Below are 18,329 nucleotides of genomic sequence, written 5' to 3' on the forward strand. Positions count from 1 at the left end.
ATCCCACCTCCATTCCATGGTGATATTGACTGTGAACATATATCGTTAAATGTGGGCGGTAAGAAAGCTTTCATAATGTGCAGAGGCTGTTGTTGTTTTTTTTTAAAGCACAAAGTTGCTTATTCCTATTTGCATGATACAGAGTCTCAATTCTATATGTTCCCAGTCGTTTAATTTTTGGGCTACATCTTTAACTCCTGTTTATTTTGTTTTTATTTTAGAAACACGTCTGAGATAAGTATTATTTGCAAATGACTGAAACAACACCCTTTCTAGACGCAGTGTTTGGGTAAAACTTTATCAGCAAAGGTTTATTTAACCAACACTAAATAATTGGGTTCAACGTATACTCGATATTTTGTACCCTTAGGCAATCACCTTCAACGTACACTGTTTATGCTGTACCCTTGTGCAATCGCAATAAATGTATACTTGATCTGTTATACCCTTGGACAACATATACTCGATCTGTTGTACCCATGGGCAATAGCCATCAGCACATACTCGATCTGTTGTACCCATGGGCAATAGTCATCAACACATACTCGATCTGTTGTACCCATGGGCAATCGCCATCAACACATACTCGATCTGTTTGTACCCTTGGGCAATCGCCATCAACGTATACTCGATCTCTTGTACCATTGGGCAATCGCCGGAGGTAAAATGTGACACTATTTTTTATAACTCCCATTTCAAGGGTTTGTATGGGCACACATTACTAATCATGATCTTATAGGTAACTCATGGAAATACCATACAACTGGAAAAGAACAGTAACACTCGTCGTATGGAGCTCTGTAAAGAAACACGTATGAGCCATGTCATTTTTAACATGATATATGCCTGAAACTTAACTATTCCAGATGCATCAACTGTCATTTTCAACACTGACATTCCTAAACCAAGCCAGTAAAAAATAAGAAAATGCAGGGAAAATGCGTTCGTGTTACCTTTATGAATTTCGTTTCAATTAAACATAAAATAAGTTGCCAACGGTGATTTTTAAAAAAAACCATGTATTTCTCGTTAATAATAAGTCGTGGCCTATCAAACACGTGTATGTCCTCTACTCTGTGTTTATCCATTTCTGGACTGGATCGATTGTTTATTTTCTTCTTCAAAGTATCATGTTTGGGAACCGCAGTAGCTCAATTCGAAAAGCCGCAGTCTCGTATCCAAGGGTCGCGGATTGATACCCGTCTAGTCAAGTCCGGTCCGATGCTTTGTGTTGTCCTTGGGAAAAGTACTTAGCTCCCATTTACCTGGCATGATAAAGGCGTTAAAAGTTAAGATAAACTGAAACATAAAGGTACCATCCTGTTCTAAATTTATTAATTACAAGATTGGAGGAAAATATATTATACCAGCAGTCCCAGATCTATGTTGTTTGCTGTTGGACACGTTTTAAAAGCGAATATATACGGTAACGATAATCAGATGTCTCTCATAAAACAACACCTACGATTATCAAGCCATCTTGAAAATTAATAAATCGACCGATTCCGTAAATTTAAGTAGGTTTCAAATCAATGAGCCCTAGGCGCGTAAGGAATGACAAGACTCCACCTGGGGAGTAGGACAAAACACCAATGTGCGAAACCATTAGCATTAATCTTCAACAAAACAAGTAATTTAAATAAGCGCACTTAGGTAAACACATCAATCTGTCTGTCTATCTATCTTTCTATCTATCGATCTCAATCGATCTATCGATCGATCGATCGAGTACACTATAGTTTTGAGGCTAAATGAATAGGTATGTCCAGACGCGCATTTTTTTTGTCCTAAAAAGCCCCTGACACAATAAAGTGGGAATCTTTCCAGTTAGGCCCAATGGTTCAATTATGTTAATTATATCATTTTTTTAAAAAAAAAATCCAATTTATGGAATCGATGTTACATCGATCAACTTATTCGACCATTTAACTTGCAATTATCGTATTGGCATCTGCATATATAATTTACAATCGAAACTCACGGACAGTATGAAACATTTTCTTCTTCATTAAGTTTTCGTACTGGCGAAATATTGTGACTGAGTTATTCATGATCAAATTGCACACAATTGATCACGAAAGAGGAATGTGACAATTTACGATGTACTGGGAAATAGGGGCGCTCTGCATATATTATGAACTTCTGAGAGAGTGATAGATGTAAGGTGAAGTTGTTTGCATTTTGCAACATGCACATTGGAGAGAATGTAAGCATACCTCTATGTTACTTTCATGTACTGTGAAAGACATTTATTTGGATATTGTACTTGTGGAAACTGTAGGTTGATCTAAGCAAATCAAAATCAATGCTAATAGTGCTCCTCGAAAATTCGTTCTGAATTAATCTCAAGTACACTATCTTTAGCAGTTACAAAAATAGGGAGAATTAATTTTGCCACATTAGAATCTACCAGCTTCTGAAAGTGTACTGAAGGAATTACCAAATATACGTGAAAAATGACCAAATGGATCTGTCACTTTTTATTATAGGCGCACATAATTAGTAAGATCAGGCTTTATGGTCTATAACCCAAATTACATCCATCAATCATCAAATTACACTCATCCATCATCAAATTAGATCCATCAATCATCAATTTACACTCATCAATCGCACACCAAAATAATAGGAAGCATAAGTTATTTTAACAAAGGTTCTTTTAATAATACCTAAGATATACAAGGTCTTTTTTAAGTAGCCAGTATAATCAGTGAGGAAAACGAGCGAAATTCTTTTTCTTTAAAAAATATAACCCTATGCAGTATACGAAATTGTAAAGCACCTCCAATATTATTGATCTGATTATTTGAAATGGTTTTAGGTTTGAAAAGTTTTTAGACTCTAGGGTTTTGGTTTACTTTATAAACATTATTTAAACAGATAGAAAAATAGAAAGAACTGTGGTAGGAATGTGGATAGAGCGATACAATTCGTCGAGTGGGTAGGGGAGCTTGACGAGATGTCATGGTACGGTTAAAGTCCCGGAATTTCATATCCCGTATACTTTAGCGCTGCATGATTCGGGTTTTAGTTAGTTTCGGCAGGACTCCATTTTGATTAAAGTAATGGGGCAGATAAGGTAGTGCTGGGAAAAAAACGAAAACTGCAAGGAAAACATAACCCAATCACGAGAAGTGGATTTATCTGAGATATGTATGTAACATACGTACGGCATTATCTATTGTATCACGTTTGAACGAGCTGCTTTGCTGAGGGATACTATCCCAAAGCGAATATGATGAAGGACTTGATGCGTTTTGGCTGGTGAACCGGGTTATCAACCAATTTTTCAATGATGAACAAGTCCCACGGGACAGTTTTGACAATTCGATGGACGATCTTCTTAATGAATTTTCTACGGATCAGCCAGGGGACGTAAAGAAAAGACAGACTGATAAATCAACCGTTGCTTTCGAGCAGCTAGTCGTACGTACTAGGCATACATCTATAAGACAGCTTGAGATTACACTCAAGGATAGAAAGAGCTAAGGAGAGACTTTGAGACAAAACGTTAAAAAAGTCAGCGCCGCGACGGCGTGGTCGACGGCTTCTTTGTTAGGGTAGGACAAGCATCTGTCCGCGATTGGCTTGCCTTACCTGGCCACATTGTGAGTTACGAGCCAAATGCCGCAATATTTAGACTGAAATTCGCTACCACCAGGTTGTGGTATAGTTCGTTAAGCTTTCCGAGGAAGTGCCACTTCCCGCTGAGTTTAATACTTAGCAAAACTTGGTTGTTAAACTCAACCCAAGCTGCGGTCCCTAAGTGCCTAAGCTTTGCCAGATGGCACAATGGTAATTGGTATCGATGCCATTGATCTGGACATGCTCACTTTGAAACACGTGCCCCTGACCATTAAGGGTTACGATCTGCAATCCGTGTCCGCACCATACATAACTTAGTCCGAACGACGTGCTGTACAGGCTTAATTAACAAGCGCATCGAGGCCACAAGAACAAATCTGGCTCCCCCAACCCTCCCCACGAAATCCCTATCCATGCGACATGCATATACTCGTACTTTACTGCCCTGAGGAGGGTGTGTGCAATTCTCTCCTCATTACCAACGTCATCTGTTTCTCTGCTAGTCATCAGGTAGTACTCGCTCATCGCGTCATCAGCATTGTCACAAGTCTTAACGACATGCTGGTCGGGAAGCTGACATTCATTGAAGTAATCGAGACGCTTTGTGCGGTAATGTTGGTACGCACGTGGTTTCAGCCAGTGAATGCGATGACGTTGGTAATTGCTACACAAATCATAGCAGCAACAGTAGCCATTTACGCGGATTTGACGATATTAGGAGGATTCATGCATTGTTTTGTTAGCATGTCCCGCGTCTATATGTCTGACATTTTGCATCATTCATAACATAAAACTCCGTGAAACGCCAATGTATACCACCTCTTTATTTGTACTTATGAGTATCCAGTTTCAGTCGTTAAACGACAGCTAAAATGGTATTAATAAGTATTATCAATGATTGCATTACTTGAAGGTTGCCCTTGTTTGCTTTAATACATTAAAAAGCTGAATGGGTGAAGTCGGATAGGTATGTTATACTTGAGTCCGTCAGTGAAACGTAGCACAGAGAACAAACTTTGTGTTTGATTCTGGATCGAATGGATAGCCAGTGTAGGGTACAGAACAGCTGGGAGGTGTGCTCTGATCGTGGTATTCTAAGTATGATCCGAGCAGCTGTGTTTTGAAATTTTTGAAGTTTCTGAAGTGGATATTGAGATGAACCAGACAGAACTGAGTTACAATAGTCCAGTCTTGAAAGTACTAATGAACACACAAGTGTTTTAGTGGCATCAACTGAAAGATATTTGCGAATGGAGCTGATGCGTCTCAGCTCAATATATGCAGCCTTACATATGTTCATGACATGTTGGTGCCCTTTGAGAGTACTGTCCAGAGTGACACCTAGGTTTCGTATTGACTGTGTGAATTTAATGTTGGTGTTGCTGATTTTTATTGTTTGAGTTAAAGGATGTGAATGAGAAAAGTCTTTGTGTTGTAATCAGAATGGTCTCAGTTTTATCATCATTCATCTGCAGCTTGTTACATGTCATCTATGATTTCACATCAGAAATGCACCTCTCTACACATTGGATGGTAGCATCAAATTCAGTTGGGTGGCTAGATTTGTATATTTGGGTGTCGTTAGCGTACAATTGGTGAGACACTGGATGATGATCTATGACACTTGAGAGCGGCTGAGAGTATAGAATGAAGAGAACAGGTCCAGACACAGAACCATGTTGAACACCACAACATAGATTAACTGTGCTTGAGTGTATTCCATTTGCAGACACAATTTGTGTCCTGTTGACTAAGTAGGACTTGAACCACAGTAAGGATGTATCATGAATGCCAAATACATGCCGGAGACGGTGAAGTAATATATCATGGGTTATTGTATCAAATGCTGCAGACAAATCAAGGAGGGCGAGGACTGTGGTGTTGTTTTGTCAGCTTCGTACTCGTTGGTTTTTCATGATGTATGTGCTTATGTGGACATTTACTGTGGCATTAGCGCATGCGATTCCTCGCGCTGATCAGGACCAGCTTGGTTATGTTGGTTATGGATCCAATTTCGGCTGGTGCGTTTTTAAATCGGCATTGACATTAATGTTAGTGCCTGGTATAAAGACCTTACTAAATTCTTCTCAACAATATATTGTTGTCATGCTCACGATATATGACATTGTTAACATTTACCTTACTTGGAATCATACAAAGTTGATCCCCGAGGACATAATCTACTTTAATTTAGGCATAGTAAAGCATATCTTTACCGTAGGAATTTGCGTCTTCGACGAGCGGAGGAACCTTTTTAGGGACCCACCAGTCACCTCCTACATTTTTTCATGCTTCTGCTATCAAGTCTCCTATCTGTCCCTACGAGCCCAGAATACAAATCCTTAATGTAAAACTCGACTCACAACATAAACGTTACCAGTCCATTTATTCCACTAAACCCCTATCAGTAGTGGTAAAATCTCAACTCGTATCAGCGTACGATTTCATGTGTAAAACCTACTGTTTCTGGAAATTTTCTTTCATGGACTGGTGAACAGTAGTACATCATTCCAAGCCGATTGTGGAGAAGCTGTTGACGCCATTTTGAGTTATCATGCACAATAAACTCTAAACAAATTATTTCATAGGCGGCCAAGTCAGTAGCTTTGTCAAATTTAATTTTAGCTGACTTGGGACGGAAGGTGTCACTGCATTTAGTTAAGAATTTTGTTCTAACCTAAAATTAAATATGAAACTGGTAAAAGTCTCGTACCATTTAGGTGGCGCTCTACAGTTTCCCACTTTGCATACAGGGGTTAGAATTTTAAAGAAAACGAATTTTCCGGCTTTCCTCACTGGTTATACTGGCTATTTAAAAAAGACACTGCATATCTTAGGTATAGTTCAAAGAACCTTTCATTCCTTTTATTTTGGTGTATGATTAATGGGTGTAATATGGGTTATAGAGTATACAGCTTGGCCTTACCAGATGTACACCTTTCAAAAAAATGCTAGCTCCACTTGATCATTTTTATTTCTTGAACTTCAGAGGTAAATTGTATTAAAAAAGAGCCAATAAGTCTTAATACATTTTATATATTTGGTAATTCATTCATTGCAATTTCAGAAGCTGGTATTGTCTAGTCTGGCAAAGTTCATACGGATAGTGTACTTTAGACTAATTCATGCTGATTTTTTGCAGCACAAGGGAACAGTCATTTTAGTTAGCAGTGTGCTTAAATCATGTACAATTTTCAAAAGTACAATATCCGAAGAAATGTCAGTCACATTACATTAAAGCAGCATAGAGGTATGCCAACATTCTCTCCACTGTGCATGTTATAAATGCAAACTTCACCTTACATACGTCACTCTCTCAAAAGTTCAAAATAACTGACCCCCTTACACATTTACTGCAGAGCTTCTGTGCCACGACGTACTGCAAACGTCTTTACACATATACTGCAAAGCTTCTGTGTGTGTGTGTGTGTGTGTTTTTTTTAGATTTTTAACGTAGCTTTAACAATTTTTCAGTCATATCGCTACGATGTCTGCAGTGTGGTAGTTCATAGTGATGTTTAGCACTGGGGCAACATGCCGCAGACATGTAGCATAATGTCCCAACCAGTCACATTATCCTGACACCAGGCCGACTAGTCCTAACATTGACCTCTTAATGCTGATCGCCAAGCGAGGCAGCTGTTAGCACCATTTTAAAAAGTCTTTGATATGACTCGGCTGGGGTTCGAACCCGCGACCTCCCGCTACCGAGGCGGACGCTTGACCACTAGGCCACCGGAGCGATGTGCAGAGTTTCTAGGCAGGGCCGTAGAGAGCTATCAGGGACGAGGGGTAAGAAACACCCGGGCCTCTCCTAGTTCTTGTTCAAACAAAATTTTTCTTTTATAAAATAAAAAATTGGTGTTCGGCCCTGGCCCCCTTACGGGCCCAGGGTCCGGGAATATACCCCCGATTGCCCTCCCCCCTTTGTCGGCCCTGCTTCTAGGCCATGATTCACTGTCAACTGCTTTATAGTCACACAGACTGTTGTGTCACAAGTCTTTGAAACTCTATCTCTGTAGTAAGAAAATGTTGGAAAATATGAGAATGAAACAACTCTACAATAATACGCCCTATACTGGGATACATACTACTGGAAAGGTTGGCAACATAACTTTCAGGCGTGGGATAGTGTAGATAAACAATTCGTCATTTTTTGAAACTATTCAGATTACTTTCTAAGATCATAATTTGCCTAAAATAATGAATGCCAAGGTAGCAAGACTGTAAGAATAGTAGTTTCAACGTTATCCAGATGAAATCCGTGTGGATCGAATTAACACGAGAAAATATTTGGTTAACACCATTGTCAAGGTCTCTGATGTACGCTCCAAAATCGTTGTTGTTGTTGTTGTTGTGGGGTTTAACGCCATTTTTCAGCACACGATAGGCTATGTATGGCGGCCAGTATTAATGGTGGAAGAAGAACCCGGGAAAACCCCGGGAAGAAGCACCGACCCACGAGAAGCTACTGGCAAGCTTTCTCACATACCCACATTGGCCGAATGCTAGACTCGAACCCACGCAGACAGAGGTGAGATGGCAGTGATCCGTAACGGACAGCGCTTTAGACCACTTGGCCACTCGGGGACCCCCTCCAAAATCGTCACATAGTATATAAATCCGAAATATTTTCTTAAAATCTGAAGCAGTGCATTTATTTACAACTCAATAAATTCATTACTAAGAGTCGATTCAATGCTGTTTTCAATTTGCTTTTATGCGTTTTTGTCAAGTTGATCATACTGTAATTATCTTAACTTTGTCATCTCCCATTTGCACAATTCTTGATCAACAGAAAAAGCCGAAACACCTTGATTGGTTTACAACGACTGTTCCGCAGTGAAGATCATACGACCATATATTTCGAAAAGCAACGCTGACCTTGGAATGCCCAATCCCCTCACCTTCTCTTTCTCTCTCTCTCTCTCTCTCTCTCTCTCTCTCTCTCTCTTTGTCACTCAACTTTTCCTGTTAGATATAGACAAATGTAATTTTTTCTTAAACCACATGAATTAAATATTTCTTGCCATGAAAAACTCGTGAAGTATGAGCAAAAGTTATACGCTAACTGTAATTAGTGCTACTCACTAATATCGACATTAGTAAATATAAGCACACTCTGTTAAAGTAGTACAAATTTATCTTGTACGGGTTAGCATTTGTGCATTAATGCAACATGGATTTAATATTTTAAAAAGTGACTTACCTGTCCGATATATGACGTAGGCATGATGAATATCCCGACTAGGGTCTAATTTATATCAGGTTGCCAATAAATTGCTACCCGTTTTACAATTGCCTGAATGCAAATTACAGATATTTTGATCGTTACGTTTAATATATTCATGTACAGGGCTAATGGCTGTTAGAATGAATATATTGTATAGATTTTTGACAGAATATCAGTTTGTTTTAAATTATAAAGGTTAACTAGTTGATTTATTTTTGTTCAGTAAAGTTTGGACCAAAACATTCCTTGTACACTTTGGTATAATCTGCATTCATACTTCACTAAGCTTTAAAAAAAACACAACGGAGAATATTTAATTACCTTCCTTAATGTTCATATGTTGCGCTAGTCCGATAAATTACCCCACCCAAAAATCTGTGTTGATACTGATAGACGATATGTGGGTGTGTTGTCATATGTTCATTAAAAAAAAAAAAAAACAATTTTGCTGCATGCAAATCATTCCGGAACAAACCTGCGTATACTTTAGACACATACCGGTAATTGGAAACAGCCATATCTATAGCGAAATTCCAAATGGCCACAGGACAGATGGTTGTGCTATTCCTCGTGAACGTCACCAAACTAAGGATTTTCTCCGGAAATATAATGCACATGTCACCAAAAGAGCCTTTCAGCCGACAGCTACGAGAAATACCGGTAAGAGTATAGCTACGAGAAATACCGGTAAGAGTATAAAATGTATGCCGGTGTGTGCAACCAAAATTAGCAGCAAATAATTTCACCTTTCAAAGAATAGGTGATGTCATCCTCTAACCCGAACATCAACATCATCACGTGCGATGGGCTGATTTATCAGCCTAATTATGTGCTTGAAATAGCCAACAATATGTCCAAGAAACGACTGAATCTTCTAAATGCAATAAATCTCAGAATGTCACTTTATGCCCGAGGGACTTTTATTCTTTTATTCATACATTTATGTACCAGTGATCGAATGGCCGACCGCTCCGGTGGCCTAGTGGTTAGAGCGTCCAACTTTGGATGCGGTAGGTCGTGGGTACGATTCCCGGCAGACTCATACCAAAGACTTATAAAAAGTGATACTAACAGCTACCTCGCTTGGCAATCAGCATTGAGAAGTTAGTTTTAGGACTGGTCGGCCTGGTGTCAGGATAATGTGACTGGTTGGGACATCATGCTACATGCCTGCGGCATGATGCCTCAATGCTAGACATCACTATAAACTGCCACACTGCGACATCGTAGCGATATGACTGAACAATTGTTAAAGCTACGTTAAAATTCCAAATCACACACACACTCACACACACTTTCACACACACACACTCAGATGCATTCGAATATATACGGTACTCTGTTACTCTCACTCTATTATATAAGGTACATGTTTTCATTCGTGTGAGAGCAGTGCGTATGAAACGTAATACATAATACATGCACCGATAACCATATCGCTGTAACAGAAATGCAAAAACAGATTACTTTTCATTTATGTTCTCCTGTATAGAAAAGGAATAATCTGGTTTCATATTGATCTTATTTGAAGTATTCTGTAACAAGTCGTTAACGTTTTCAAAAGGAAAACTTAATAGTTACTTTTTGCTGTATGATAATTGAACACTATCTTGTTCACATGATTTGATTGTGGTGGACAACTTTCAATCTTCGTCGCTTAAACCATCATCAAAAGAGAAGAAAAAAACGTTGTTAATAATAATAATGATAATAATGATAATAATAATAATAATGAGGACTGATATTGTGTTTTATCAAAATGTCACAGTTAATTGAAAATTTTGAACGTCGATGAGTGAGGTATAATAATAATAATAATAATGAGGACTTTGTATAGCGCCTAATCTTTAGAAGCTCTCAGCGCTTTACAACATTAAACACCAATAACATAAAATATATATATAATGATATGATTACAAAAACAAACACCATGAAATTAGAAAACATAAAAAACATGCTGAAAATATTTATAGACAAACATGACGAAGATAATAGGTATCCTAATTTGTGTGCTTGTTTAAAGAATCTCATTGTCGATCTTGGCGGGATTTAAAAAAATCAAAATCTTCGTGCTCCCCCTGTTTTAGCGGCTAAGGCAAAATCTGTTTTATCACCCCAGTTAGCTACCGTAGGACAAATACGAATAGATACCGTTGTTAAGCAGGTGTAATACAAAATCCGTGCGGTAACCTTTGTTAAGCGTCATAAGGCAAAATCCGTGTGGTAACCTTTGTTAAGCGTCATAAGGCAAAATCCGTGTGGTAACCTTTGTTAAGCGTCATAAGGCAAAATCCGTGTGGTTACCTTTGTTAAGCGTCATAAGGCAAAATCCGTGTGGTTACCTTTGTTAAGCGTCATAAGGCAAAATCCGTGTGGTTACCTTTGTTAAGCGTCATAAGGCAAAATCCGTGTGGTTACCTTTGTTAAGTGGCATGAGCATGCACAAGTGTATGCGTTTAGCGATAGATTGATGGTACTTTCTCCGTATTTCACAATACGTGGCTAGACCTTTTAAAATGATAGACCACAAGGACTGTTGGTGTAGAGCAAAATTTTCGTTAGGTCCAATCCATAACTATACTTGATTTATTTACTTTTACATAAGAGCTAGAATCTGGTTGCCGTTAGATGCAGCCATGCAGTTTACCTGATTTTTTTTCTTTAGAAACATACGCTAATTATACTGTAACTTTCCATAATAACTCTTGAAAATAAATATGAATATTAACGCAAAAAAGATTTTACTTGCAGTTAGCCAGTGTAATCACTCTAGCAATGTCGAATGATGTATTAATATATAGTTCATGATTACAAACTATGGAACTATTATCGGATAATGTTTTTGTAATTTATATGGGTCATTTAGATGGGCATTTGAACCAGAAGCCTGAATTTTAGATACAATTACGGAAAGTGGTACTAAATCCATTTGAGCAAAAAGGGTATATGATACATCCAGTCATCTGCGTTGTATTGTTTGAAAGGCAACCTGCCTTAGATTCATCAATGGATACACTAGTTATTACTTTGATCGTCACACTGGTGTCGCGGATAAAATGTAACAACGCAGTACTAGTTTTCCATATCTGCTGAAATGTTCGATGCTGAACTGCAACGCTTAGTTTTACTAAATATGTACTTCAGATCTGGACAAAATCTCTCATTCAAACGGTACTCTAAATCAAACGTTTCAACACAAGTTGCTGGCGAACATAAAAGGTTATATTAAATTATCTCCCCTGAAATTAACTAAGCCCGTTGGATTTGAGCCCCTTGGTGGACAAAGTGTATGGGTTCGAGGTTGTTCGTTGAATTTTTATTTTTTTTAAAGGTTTCATAGCGCAAGATAGGCTATACATGGCGGCCAAGTATAACTGGTGGAGGAAGAACTCGAGAAAACAAAGAACCATGGACCCACTTGATGACTCACGGTATTAATCCAGTTCCCAAGTAAACCTATGAAAACACCATGATATTAAAAATTCAATAACTTAAATTTTTTTAGTGCTCATTATCAAACCTATATTTATCAGTATAGATGAACCTTGGCTGTCAGCTTCTGTGTAGAGGAAAGGTTATGAGTCGCGGCATTTTCTGTACCTACATGTGTTTGAAACATGTGCTTTCAATTCCGCACCAAAGAGTCGGGTGCTTATTTCAGTAATGAGTGTTCTAATCTCAGGACTGTTAAAGGACTGAAATACCATCAATAAAACATTGTCTTTATTATTTTTTTTCATTTACAACAAAGATAAGCTCTCAGACGAGTCTTTTTCCTACAAACAACTTACATTATTAACCAATCCTGGCCAGCCAAAACCATCTATACTCTTATTTTATGTTCACCTATTTCCAGGCTGGTTCTCATTTTTCCATACAATTAGTACCGTGTGTCCTGAAAACTACTGGCAAGCTTTCTCACGTACCCACATTGGCCGAGACTCTACCCCACGCGGACAGAGGTGAGCTGGCAGTGCTCTGTAGAGACCACTCGGCCATCCGGTGCCCCTTTTTAATGCTATAAATTCCCAGAGCATTTTGCCAACGTTAAACCATACTTCTAATATATCTGTGAATATGACTGATATATCGAAAATTCTGAGATATTTAATGTATAATATCCTGAATGTTTGGGGGGAAATACCCATTAAGTTATATCTTGTTCTCCTGGAAACAAAGTTAGTATTTATCCAACTCGTGACTTCCTACGCATGTGCATTGCGTGTGATCACGGTGTATGAAAGGTTTCTTGTGCATGTGCTTTGCGTGTGACCATGTTGTATGTAAGGCTTGCTATGCATGTGCATTGCGTGTGATCACAGTGTATGAAATGTTTCCTATGCATGTGCTTTGCATGTGATCACGGTGAATGAAAGGTTTCCTATGCATGTGCATTGCGTGTCATCACGGTGTATGAAAGTAGCAGTATGACTGTCTAAACTTAGATCAGCGACCAGTCATTGTGTATTTCGTATTTTCGTACTAATAGTATTTTTCATCTTTTCATCAAGTTTTTCCACTATAATTTCATTTTTTTGTGTTTTTTTTTTCTCCTCTAAATAAAACAATTCTAAGTTCATAGAACCGATGGCAACGAAAATGGGTGTGTTTTTTATTCTTTTTTTTTTTTTCAAGTACCGCTATGACAATGGTTAAGTTTGGTTTGATGGTTTACGGCAGCGAACAATGAAGGTTATTTATGCCGAGTCTACTGGAGTAAAGCCCAGCACAAGGACAGACACACCACGGCAGCCTATCTGAGCTGCACTCTTTCGGTCGCGGATCAGACGATAGGATTTGAATCCGCACTTTTTCGGTCACGGATCAGATGATAAGATTTGAATCCGCACTCTTTCGGTCGCGGATCAAATGATAAGATTTGAATCCGCATTCTTTCAGTCGCGAGTTCAGCAGGCTGACTATTGAGCCACCGCGGCTTCTTAGTATGTGTCATAATTTGTTCGCGTTACACATATTTTATACATGCTTTAAATCTTTTAATTGTCAGAAAATTGTTTCCAGTCCTCAGAATTTTCATTTTATATAGGCACTTGCTTGTAAATAACAGGAATATGTAAAGGTTTTTGAGATATAGCTGTATTTTCACTTTCCGTAAAGCATTCGATCTTAGATTTTCTTTTTCAATAAAAGACTTATTGGCAACTAATTAAAATATATATATATATATATATATATATATATATATATATATATATATATATATATATATATATATATATATATATATATATGTATATGTATTTAGTACCTGACCTTGTCCCAAATCAGGTTTGTTGAAATTTACAAAACATGTTGGTTTTTGCTCTTTTCTTTTGTTTAGTTTAAGATCATAGAGTAATAACAGAATGTATGTATGTATGTATGTATGTATGTATGTATGTATGTATGTATGTATGTATGTATGTATGTATGTATGTATGTATGTTGTGTCTATTTTTATAGATAATAAACACGGACACAACGTCCACTGAAACGGAAAGTAAAGTGACATGGCCCAGCTATAGGTAGGTGCGTGATGTAATAAAAGATACTTTTAGTGCTTTTAATGGAACCAAAGTTTGTGATGATGCATTTATTGCATCTGACTGCCTACTGTTTTCCACCATTCAGTTATCTGTTTTATGTACACTGTCTCTATTGTCTTTTTAGATCAGTTTTTTAAAATAGAGAGCCTTTCTATTATACTAAATTATACAGTTTTCTGGCTCAAGCAAATAAAAAACTGCCCCCACACTATAAAAGGTTGAACCACTATTAATAATCGCAAGGGCGTTTCCTAAGTTGTAAATTATATTATAAAACTTGCCCTTTGCAAATACCAATCCATTAAGTGCATTTGCATTTCACTGACTACATATCAATATTTAACCCGCATTTCGCCAGTTGCACGAGCCCTGTTTTCTTTGCTTTTCCCAGTATTATTTTATATTTTGCTTTATACCATGAAAATCTTTATGCGTCCCGCTAAGTTTTGTAATTACTGTTTTGGCCTGGGTTAGAAAGGTTTCTTTAAGCACATCTGGTCATAAGTTGTGCTTTCCATATATCTCATTTCTAGTTGTAAAAACGTATTTTCCAACGTCTTTATTATTTCCAGATCTTATAGTAATGGCGGACCTTCCCGGCCCATAAACATGTTACATATTTTAGATTTAATTTATATTTGATTTAAGTTGTGTTTGATTTAATTTGATTGTTTGTGGGTTTTCGAACCTTTTTTAAATTTACCTTTAAATGGCAATATACTGTAATTTTGTTTACTAGGGATTTGATATTTTCCAGAAAATTCAGTTTGACCTGAATTTTCCTTAGATACCTAATAATAGAAACACTTGTTTCTCTTTTTGACATAATTCCTGGCCTTGATTGAGGGTCAAGTAAACGACATTTTCTCGGAGTAAAATGACTGGTTCTTATCAAGGACATACATGAGCTATGTGACTTTTACATGTAAACATGATCACGTCATCCTTTATTTCGCAATATATTTCGCAAGTAGGCATTTCCGAAATTGCGAAATACTTAGTATTAATAGTGATGTTTTCTTCTGTTTTGACCAGTATTGAAGTTTTGAGTTATACATTAATTTTTCTTCAGGTTTTTTGCACTCTAGAAGATTAATTCGTTTCTCTGTAAATATCATTGTATTCATACAGAACTCTTGAACAAGGAGATTTCTTAAAAATTTTATTTGGATTTCCAAGACCGGATGATTAATTATTATGTTTTTACAAGGAACTGTAGACGTCAACACAGTACAGACTACAGCATACATCATCGCCTTCCATCTTGGATTCTTCATCGGGACTCAAACTTGGAATCATTAGAACATTTCAATATTAGGACTTTAAAATTTTTTATTCATGGATTATTCTTGTATTATTTTTGGATTTGATTCTGGAAACCGTAAGTTCCCATATTTGTTTCATTTTTACAGTTTTTTTCCAGGGAAATAAATTGTTTGTTATATTTTTCAAAGCTTGTTGTTTTCACTCTTTCTTGTGTTACTGTTTATTCGAGCCTAAACACGTAACATAAGAATAGCATCACCATGCATCTGTCCCTATAAGTCGGCGTTTAATTTTTCTAGGATTTTCTGGTACGCCCAAATATGTTGTTGATTGTAAATGATTGATACTTCCCATAAGGTCCATATATTTGTTTCATGCGAAATCACAGGAATTTACCCCTGTGCAATTTTAATCCTTCTCTCCTTAACGTTTCTTCTCCGGCGAATAACGCGTGTGATATGTGTCAAAAGAGTACCATTCTACAGAAGATTCTCATTCTACAACATTTTTCAAAAAACGAAATGTATTCTTTACAAATGGAAGTTTCTTTTGTGGCATTATTTATTAAACTTCACATACATACACGTGTACATCTGTTCTGTACTTATCAGAGTTTGAATTACGTCTAGTAAAGTGGCTCTTGATATATGTAATCTCCTTCCAATGCTACGACTCTATGATCTTAAACTAAGTAACAGAAAATAGCAAAAACAAAAACAAATTTAACAAAAATAATGTATCTCCCTAGCATACAAAGTGAAAATTTAAACCTGCAATATTGTCAATCAAATCCCAAATAGTCCTAAAAGTTCTGTCACAAGTCCAGATGCAAGAATTTCCAAATGAATTCCAGTGGCATTCCAAATAAATTCTTATATTGAATGTGTTGATATGCCCGTTTTCTCGAACGTGCTAATGTGCAAATCGCCTGAAATCAGGTGGTATATGAACGGTCTTTTGATGTATAGCAATAATGTAATCCAAATTGTCCTTTTCTCAAGTTACTAATATTATAAATAAATGTTTTAGTCCCAAAATATTTGAGCACTTTATAATAGTGATTAATACTACGAATAAATAAATTCACCCAATCAAAAGCTGAGCACAACAGTAAGAATGATTAAATCCACCCAATCAAAAGCTGAGCACGACAATAAGAATGATTAAATCCACCCAATCAAAAGTTAAACACAACAATAAGAATGATTCTGCTTCCGGTGTTAGGAGGCAAAAGTGAGTAATTTTTCAAATAAACAGCATTATATAAAAAGCTAAGACACAATAATAAAGCCAGGATGTACGTCAGCTTCCTTCCAAAACATTCAAAGTTGTCAACAAGTTTAGGAATTTCCAAGTGAATGACTAATATCCTACATTCAGATAGAAGTAAACATGTTTACTTCCATTGATAATGACCTGAATATTTAATATATACTCATAGAGAAATATTAGTTATGTTTTATGTTGTTTACAAAATAAATTTCAATGGTCAGGTGCACCATTAACTCGATTTTGGACTAATGTCATTTAAAAAATACAGATGTGCAAAACATACAATCATTGAGAATAGCCAACAAACAATCAAAATTAAACATAGATAACAACTTACTTGAGTTATCAGATAGTTCACGGGATGACGGTTAACTTAATATACTGTTTAATGCAGAATCACTCGATATGTCCTGGGGTGATGGGTCTGTCTGACATCCCACAGAGTTGTCATCCATTTGTTGATTTTCCAAAGACATTTCCAGTTTGTTTGCTGACCATCTAAACAGATGGACACACATCGGATGTTACAGGAAAAAACCCAATCAAGCAACCGTCCACTACCTTTTTGACGTACATTGAATTCTTACCATTTCGCTAGTTTCAGCTGGTAATATAGTCTTGAAGCCGCGATCTTTTTAATCTTAAATTTACTGATCTGGAAAAAAATTGTCTTATTTTTTGTCAGTCGGTCGAGAAATATTTTGAAATTCTTTGTTTTGATTTTGGACTATTCTAATGGACGCTAATTCGATTTTGATTTGGAGCTCAGCGTCTGCATGAAAGTTTATGCTTTGAGTAGTTGGTTAGGCGACATTACAAGAGTGAATCGGACAAAAAAGCAAAGATACTCGTCTGCTCCATTGTTTTACCGAATGGCAACAGTGCTGACCGTTTAATCGTTTTGAGCATAGAAACTGGTTAAGTCGCTATCCTGATAAATAAAAATAAAGTTAGTCCACTAAAATATTACGGAAAGGGAGAATGAAAGTAACATCCAAGTGGCTTTACATTGGTAAAAGTCAAAACTACCATTACAGTTGCTCGCGGAAGTATTTATACAGCGCCCCCATGCTAGTGGGATAAGTAGTTCTCAGCCATTTTTATTTTTAAATGTATGTTCTCCATGTTGTTTTATGCAACACTTGCATCATTCTTTTCACACCCAAAGTCCTTGGGTTTGGACACATTCGTGGTGAAAATAATTTTAGAATTTTCGGGCAGTTTAAATGTCCTTTTTTAGGTTGATCTTGGTGATCAAAATAATGTTCAAGCATGTGCGAAAAAGAAATGACTGCTCCTTATTTTGTCCTGTCAAGAAGAGTTTCTTTTGACTAAATGTATCTGGTAAACAGGATGATTAATGGAAAGAAAATGCATAAAAATGATGTTTTACAATTACGTAAACAATATCATTTTTCACACCGACT

General features: G+C 36.9%; 1 long non-coding RNA gene across 1 annotated transcript; it reads right to left on the bottom strand.

Annotated features, from left to right (window-relative positions):
* Positions 1 to 939: 939 nt before the first annotated feature.
* LOC149797816 (uncharacterized) lies at positions 940 to 9,415 on the bottom strand. The gene is made up of 2 exons (XR_016421559.1): positions 9,317 to 9,415; positions 940 to 1,265 (listed from the first exon to the last, which is right to left on the bottom strand). It is a non-coding gene; the product is annotated as an uncharacterized LOC149797816 (long non-coding RNA).
* Positions 9,416 to 18,329: the final 8,914 nt, after the last annotated feature.

The sequence above is a fragment of the Sinohyriopsis cumingii genome, chromosome 6 (genome assembly GCF_028554795.1).
Source record: "Sinohyriopsis cumingii isolate HCF-2022 chromosome 6, ASM2855479v2, whole genome shotgun sequence".
NCBI classification, from domain to species: Eukaryota; Metazoa; Mollusca; class Bivalvia; order Unionida; family Unionidae; genus Sinohyriopsis; species Sinohyriopsis cumingii.